The sequence below is a fragment of the Rosa chinensis genome, chromosome 6, assembly GCF_002994745.2.
Source record: "Rosa chinensis cultivar Old Blush chromosome 6, RchiOBHm-V2, whole genome shotgun sequence".
NCBI lineage: Eukaryota > Viridiplantae > Streptophyta > Magnoliopsida > Rosales > Rosaceae > Rosa > Rosa chinensis.
In genome coordinates this window covers 41,395,904-41,404,575 of record NC_037093.1, presented here as the reverse complement: position 1 = coordinate 41,404,575, position 8,672 = coordinate 41,395,904, and the positions used below count along the sequence as shown (strand labels likewise).

Sequence of the window (8,672 nt, the reverse complement as noted above, 5' to 3'; positions counted from 1 at the left end):
TTCTCACTTCATTTCCTCAATCACTTCTTTTTTGCTTCACGTCCTATTTGATAAACTCCAAAAACTGCTAAACTCTTCACCTCTGGCATCATTCGTGCAATTGGAGCTGAATGATGCAATTTAGATGAACTCAACCACTATGAACAAATACAGAGTATGTCTGTTCATCTTAGATTTGTTATTACTATGAGTGAATCTATGCTTTTTTATTGCTTTGTCGAATGAATTTTGATTGGGTTGGGTTATCGTGTTTTTGCTTTTGCTTGTAGTCGTAAATTTTAAAATGACCTAGACTTTTATGCTTGAATTATGTTTGGAATATTGTGTTGATTGCGTTTCTCTCAAACAAAAGGACGTACTTCAAAGCTTTCATGCCTTTGTCCAGTTTGTGGGCTTTGGCTGTTTGTATGTCGAGTGTCATTGGTGTGTTTAATATATACATTTTGTCTTTGTCTTCTTGTATGTAAATATATATATTTTATGGTTGAATGAGTTTACATGGAGCTTACCCTTGTGGCTGTCACCGAACCAAGTTAGTCTCTATCTTACAAGTGCACTTAGTTATAGATGGATTCACTATTTCTTTCCAATACCAATCGAACTGGTGTACTGGTGGTTAATAACAGATGGATTATATTATTAATAATATCAAATATTCTAATAAAAAATATATTAAATAAAATATTTCTTCCGTCTCTAAAAGTAGTAGAGACACCTTAAATTGTCATTGATAGTTATTGTCCATGTGGCAGTGCATACGTAATAGAGACGTAACTTTTTATCTAAGTGTCTCTAATAGGTTTTAGAGACGCAACCTATAGGGACGAAAGTCTAATTTGTCACTCCTTCTATTAGAGACAAATTTAAGTATATTTTAGTCACTAATATATTTCTAGAGACGTTTTGTGGCTGTCACTCCTTCGATTGTAGGGAACCGTCGTATGAAGAGATCGGCAGCATGGGGGCAGCATCTCGACAGCATCCCTACAGCCGGGCTGTTGTGTGATTGTTCTTTAGACAACAGGTGGCTTTAAAAACTATTGTGTGATTGCGATTCAGAGGTCGCTTTATTTTATGGCCGTTGTGTAAGTTTTATTCAGACGACCGTTTTTATTTTGTAGCTGTCGTGAGTTTTGTATACATTCGACAGTTCTTTTGACAAAAAAATGTGGTGTGAAGGCTGACAATTAAATGTATTTGTGCTTTGAGACGACACATTGGGCTTTTACCATTGTGCTATAACATGTTGGGCAATACTTTTCATTTATTCTTGTTGTCTAATTGTTACAAAAATTCTGAACAATCAAATTAACTCAAATCCCACCATATATAAAATGTATTCAGTAAATTGATATCAAAATGGGAGTATTTTCCTCTCTGATCCTAACATGCCTAAACAATCCCCGCAACAATTAACTTTATCTTCATATTCTGAAACCACATCTTCCTTCTCATTTTTGTTCCTTGTTGCTTGAAATCTTTAGCCTATAGCACAGCATTAAAGCACCAGTCAATTATCATTAGAAAACACATGAAATGTGGCACAAGGGTAATTATTTTTAAGAGAAGGCTTTAATGGGGGAGGAAGGGGTCCTGCATTCAAAGTACTAATGGAGCTTATTGAACTAACCTGGGTTATCAGTCTTATCCACCAACTGCTCAATCTTCTCACCACGATCAAGAACCTGCATAATAGATGAATCTCCATGACTTAAATACCTGATGAATCATCGTTATATATGGAAAACTAAGCCACACAAAAAAAAACAATAAAGAGATGTATGCCACAGTAGTATAAAGAAAATTAGCCAAAGATTACACACAGAGCTCAAAAATCATTTAAAAAAGCCTAGTAATAATCAGACAGAAGTACGCAAATCAGGTTGTAACTGAATCAGTCATCAACTGCCAAATTACTCATACAACTATTCTAAATTTGAAATAGGATAAAACAACGGCAACTCTTTCTACCTTCTCACTATTTTCCATCATAACACCCTTGACCTCAGTAACGTGAGCCTTCACTTTTGCAAGCTTGTTTATCTCTTCAAGATGATCCACACAGTACTTCATGTGCTCTGTTAGCTTTGGTCTAAAGCATCCACATCAAAGTTAAACATATTAATGGAAAACCGATTGTTGCACCATAATCTTCATCAAGAAACCCAAACTCTCTGTTCAGTCCATTGGCTGTTGTAGTCCCAACTTTTCCACCAGCATATCTTCTATTGAAATCATCCTTGATTCTCACCAGATAAGCAATGGGAATTTGCCTACCTGCAGATTCAGCTGCAAATACATAGTTGGTTGTAGAGTAGAAAATAGAGAATTTGAAACCATGTCCTTATAAGGTATATGGGGTTATCAACTAAATAAAAGATTTGAAAATAAACTGATCAAGAGAAAGCTTGTAAATCTCATCAATCAAATCAAATGCCCAAATTACTTATCTAACAGGGAATACCATTATTTTTGTTACTAATCAAATGCTATCCTTGTCAAATCAACCACAAAAAGAATGCACATAGAATAAATAATGGACTATTCATCTATTATTACTGCAAAAACATCTTTGACAAAATGTGTCCTTTGTATGCTCGATTACTCATTATCAAAGGAATGTAAAAGGGCAAAATAAACCAAACTTCACAGAAACATTCTCTTTTTGGGTTTCAGAAATACAAACTAAAGACGGTCAGTAACATAATCCTCAAAGCATTTTTCTTCTGATTCTAACATGCCTAAACCTGTAACTATTAACACCTTGGAAAACAAGAACCATATGCTAAAACATAATCCACATTTGATCTATTTGAGCAAATTAACTACCATACCATACATTCAAGTAAAAATCCCTCAACAATATCAAAACTAACCACCATTTATGCCAATTATCTTAACCCAGAAAGAACCAACTAACACTGAACCTAAAAAGGAAATCCACCCAGAAATTCCAAAACCCACAAGATCTTACGAGCTTCACAAATTGCAAGACACAAATGAGGTCCAGTTACCTCAGATCTGAAAATCACTTACCAAATGTAGAACCTTCCAAATCCCTAAACCAACTTTCCCTGCAAAACACAAATCTCAAAAAACAATCAGACCCAGTAAAACACACAACATCCAATCATCCTCCCCTCTACTCCCTACAAACACCACTTGTACTAATCAGCTCCGAACATCATAACCCCCAAAATATACACCGAAAATATTTGAATGGAATAAAAAAATATCATAACCCACGATTTTTTTTCACCAAACTTCTACCATTCTGGTTCATACCACCTGTAAAACACCATCAAGCAGTTATATGAGACATAAAAAGATCATGAAATTCATTATGATTGTAAACACTTGTTTATGAAGTTCTAGACTACTTACAACTCAGAGAAAATTTCGCCCGATTGCATGCACCCAATATAAACGCAATTTTAGGCACCAAATTGCCCACTTGCTCCACTACTCTCTCTCTCTCTCTCTCTCTCTCTCTCTCTCTCTCTCTCTCTCTCTCTCTCTCTCTCTCTCTCTCCCTCCCTCCCTCCCTCCCTCCATCCCTCCAGCAGGTCGCCCACGACGCCGGCTCTCCCCATCGCAGTGCCGAAACTCGTCGTCGTGATCTCCGCGGCCAGGCTCGATGCCAAACCGACGATCCTCGTCGCTGAGAAGCTCGGCGAGGCCGGGTTGGACCTTCTGAAGGAATCGACGACCGCCAGTAGAATCGGGTACGTCTTCTATTTGCTTATGTCTCTCACGCCGACGACTGATCATCATGAAAATCGCAACTTGATTGTATCTCCGGTCCCGGATTGCAACCGGAGTCAAATCAGTGTGAAGGCAAATGGTCAACCCGAATTGTTGCAAAACGATTGGAATTGTGGGCAAAATCGTCAACCGGAGTCGAGATTATTGGGGGCAATAATCTTCCTATTGGGGGGCAATAATGTGTCTTAATTGATATAAAGTCCCTATAATTGTGTTCAGTGATATTTTCCTTTGTGTTAAAGACTGCTTCTAATGTGTTTTGGTATTTCTGATATATTATTGGGCGGCAATAATCTGTTTATTGCGGGGCAATAATATATTTGTTTTGTTATTTTTTGCATGAATATGGGTGATCCTTTTGTTGTTAGGTGCATTTATTCTTGTTAAGAGGCCACCCGGGAGGCCTAGGGTGAAGCGGTTCAAGTGAAGTGGAGAGTGTCAAAAAAAAAAAAAGCCAATTCGTTGTGGATTTAAATTCACTAAGTATTGAATTTGAATACCTGTACTTTTGTAAACTAATTCAAAACCAAATTGAGTTACTTCTAACCATTTATAAATAAATTATTGGGGGCAATAAACTTTTTAATTATGACCCCTTAATAAACCTAATTATGTTGGTTAATGAATCTAGCAGTATTTTGTTGAAATGACCTGTAATAAATGAACCACAGTTAAGACATTATTGCGGGGCAATAATCTGTCTATTGCCTCCCAATAGACCACCCCAAAAATCACCAGTTTCTATCATTGACAGATTATTGTACTTTAATAAACTCAAAACAACATAAGACTTATCAAAACTCTAATTTCAGTGATTAATTAACCACAGTTAAGAAATTATTGGGGGCAATAATCTGTCTATTGCCCCCCAATAGACCACAGTTTTGACGTCGTCTGAGACCTGCAAGCGAAGCCCAGACCCGATTCTTGCGTGGAGCTTCGGAGCCTCCCGGACATCTGAAAAACAAAACCGGCGAAGCCCAGACCCGATTCCTGCGTGGAGAGTTTCCCGGACATCTGACGAACAAAACCGGCGAAGCCCAGAGGGGTTGGGATCGTGGAGTTGGATGGCGTCATCCTCTGGTGGTCCGACGGTGGGACAAAGAGGCGGTGGTGGGGCCGACATCGACGGTGGAGTGGCGGGCGTGGTGGCTTAGAGAGAGAGAGAAAGAGAGCCTGAGACGAGGTTAGAGGAAGAGAGAGAGAAATTGATGAGGGGAGGAGAGAGAGATATGAGTGTAATTTGTTAATTAAAATGAGGGCAATACTGTCAAACACTGTTAGATTGGGTAAATGGGGCTAAAACACTCTTGGTGGAGTAAGTGGGCAATTTTTGGGCTAAAATTGGGTAAGTGGTCATGGCCCCTTTATAGAAATCATACCTCAAGAACATAATAAACACATTAAATAATAGAATATTAGCTAAAACAAAGGGAGGGGGTAACAATTTTGAGGAAGCAGAGCTGGTACATAAATAAATCCTATTGAAAAATGAGTCCATGTAATACTAACCAATATTTAAATAAACATCATCATTGACTTTGGCATAAAACTTATCAGCAACATGAGCAAAGAACAGTGTAGCTTTCTTCGAGAACTCTTTAGGTGCCTCTAGATAGGTATCCTACCAACAATGAGGTGAAATTAATCAGAATATTGACAATAGTATACCATATATTTGTGCACACCTACAAATTACAGAAAGTAAGTTTTACTTTTCAACCTATTTCCATGATATAGCACTATGTTCACATCTAACATTAAGGCAACGATGTTAATTGTGTAAAGGACCAAGCACATGGAACAATGGGAACATGCCTTCTCTAGGTGAAAGTAGTCAACTAGTCATAACATCTCAAGTCTAGAACTAATACAGCAAGACCAATAAAGGAAAGAGTTATCGTGCACAACAAGATCTGGATTTGAGACCACTATTTCCTTATACAATCAGCCAGATGAGAATAGAACAGAATCAAGATTTCTTAATATATAGGAAGTAAATACAGAGACTATAAATTCAAACCTTCACTATTGCCAGCAACATTGCTAAGCAGCTGTAGGACTCCAGACCCGAGGGTAGTTTCACTCCCGAAAATCAAGTAGCTTCCACATGTATGTTTCTAGCTCAATGAAACTCCAGGCATTCTTCCTAGAGCTAATTTGCTCATACTGCTTGCAGCTCAAAACCTAAACTAAAGTAGTAGGAGACCTGATACATATAAGAAATTTGATACACAATTTGGCTCAACATCAATGATTCCATCACAAAAGAGACATTGAGACATTGAAACTACTGGCTTACGATTAGTTTTTCATAACCACTGAAGAAATAAAAGAACATAACATAACCACACAGCGAAACCTCAATATTTCCACCGCACCTCTCTTGGTTATGTTCTTCTCGAACCCCTCCACCTTCCTATCAGCAAGTTGCCTAGAAGTCGTCTATGCATTTGTTCACAACCCCTAATATTTCTATTAACTCAAATGTCCCTACCTCTAAATCTCCAGATCTACACAAATTTGAAATTGCACAAAACCGAAAAAATTGAAAAATTGAACTGATCTGAAATTTCGTTCGAAACGTAGATTTCAGAGAAAAATTAATGACAAAACAGATAGAGGAAAGAGAAATCAAATGGGTGTTAGGGATTTCATACCTCGGCTCTGAAATCAAATGGGAAGAACTAGCTCTCTTCGTCCACAATGAGAGAGATACTAAGTTTGCTTTCTCAAAATTTCTAGGGTTTTACTAGACTTGAGGGGTTTTGAGTAAGCTCAGAGTTCTGAGTCTTCGCTCCAATAAGCTCACCGGTTCGCCAATAGTACTTCGGAATCTCTACCTCCAAGGGAATGAGTTATCTGGTGAGTTTCCACCCGGGTTGACTCGGTTCGAGAGGCTGAATCGACTTGATCTCAATTCCAACAACTTCACTGGCTCAATCCCATTCGCGGTCAATAATCTCATGCAGAGAGATGAGATTGGTTAGAGAGAAGAATGAGGGTGTGGGACAGTGAGGGTTTCGGTTTTGGTTTTGGCTTTGGGTCTGTCGAGAGTGAGGCGAGGCAAGAGAGGGTTTTGGTTTTGGGTCTATCGAGAGTGAGACGAGTCAAGAGTGAGGCGCTGTTGGTTTTGGGTCTGTTTTGTTTTTTTTTTTTTTTGCTTAAGTGGTGGGGGTTTCAGCCGGGTTTGTGAGGCCCTATCAATTTGGACAAGGAGTCACACAACAGATTTGTGTAAGAATGTGGTCTGAATGCAGCCATTTAAATTTAGGGTTTGTCTCCAATTAAATTGACTTCGCTCTTTTGGGAGTTGGAGAAAAATAGTGGTGGGAAATCTCCCTCCTTTCTATCAAACATATTAATCAGACCACAGTTTTATTATTTCTCGTCGAATGATTAATACATGTTGGGGAAAAATTTGGGGTTTGCGATGGGGTTTGGCACCACAGACATGGTAGGAAACTTGCCGCTCAATTTTTTTAGGGTCACACAACAGTTCTATCCTTAAACGTCTTCTGAACTAACTTATAATTCCACATCAGACGACTGATTTTATAAAAACGACGTCCAAAAAAATAAAAATCAATCAAACGACAGAAAACTATGATGCGCCGTCTGAGAGGGTCGTCTGATTCAATTTTTCTAGTAGTGTGTCTCTAAAATATATATTTGGTGTAGTGTGAGAATATTATCATACCCATAAACTCTATGGGAAAAAAATAGAACATTTCTTTGCATTTGTTAAGGTCAGTATATTAATAGATGTCAAACATGATATAATATAGATACTACTCACATTCTTTGGAGCAGAAGAGAGGTAAAAGATGCTTAGTTCCCCTGGGAAAAGCTCCTTATCCTCAGCCACAATCGTTCTTGTAGTAGCTACCAACACAACCTCAGCAACAGAAGCTATAGCTCCTCCATGGAATCCACCAAAAAAGTTGTGCAGATTCATGAAACAAAACGTCATTCCCGTGCTTCTGTTGCCAAGCCAATATATAGAAACAAATCAAATTGAACCCATTGTTCCTCACCCTTTTCTTTTTTCACGAATGAAAAACTTGATACCAAGATTCAAGTTCAATTAGAGTAGCACATGGTGAGCAAAACGGGTGAAATTCTAATAAATAAAAAAGTCAAACCTTTAGTCTAGTCTAACAAAGTATTCTACTTTGCCTCAGATTAAGTAATACCCAGGTTAGAAATCGACTAAAAGGAATTGAATCTAAGAAAATTTTGAAAAAGGGTCCTAATCTTTGCTTCCAATTTTCCCCTGTAGAGAGCCCAGTTGATCATAACAGAGAGAAGAAGCATGGAAAACTTTACGCTAAAAGCAAGTTTAACGGAGACAAGGCAGATGACACAGCCTCGTTGAACGTTGAGGGGCTTAAGGATGCCACGAATGAGGTAGGAGTAGAAGTCTTCGGTGTCGCAGTGATCTTGAACAGGGTTGGAGATACTAAACTACGAGTACGTCAATTCGTTGCAGATGATGAAGAAGAAGCTCCAGTCACCGAGCTCGCCGACAGTGTCTTCAATCGTCTTCTAGCAAACGATTGTGAGCTCCGGTCCAAGTACACGCAGAGGGTGAGTGAGAGCTGAGCTTTAACTCATCGAATGAGAGCTGAGAGCGAGAGGTTTGTGCTGGAATTGAATTAAGGGGAGAGGCTGAGAGCGAGGGAGGTTTGTGCGAGGAATGGAATTAGGGCTCATAGGGAGGGAGGTCTGTGCGGGGAGAATATTGGAAAGAGGTTTATGCAGGACTGACCTAAAAAAAACGAAGGCATTTGAGTGTGTGTTTTGGTTTCAGACAATTTCAAATAAATGCAAATTAATTTTTTTTTTTTGGGTTTGTCAGACAACAGATGTAGTTGTTGCTGTAGTCCGGAATTTGACAATTTCAT

General features: G+C 38.5%; 1 pseudogene; it reads right to left on the bottom strand.

Moving 5' to 3' along the window:
- Positions 1 to 616: 616 nt before the first annotated feature.
- Positions 617 to 7,738, bottom strand: LOC112171347 (annotated as a pseudogene).
- Between the last annotated feature and the right edge of the window lie 934 nt (positions 7,739 to 8,672).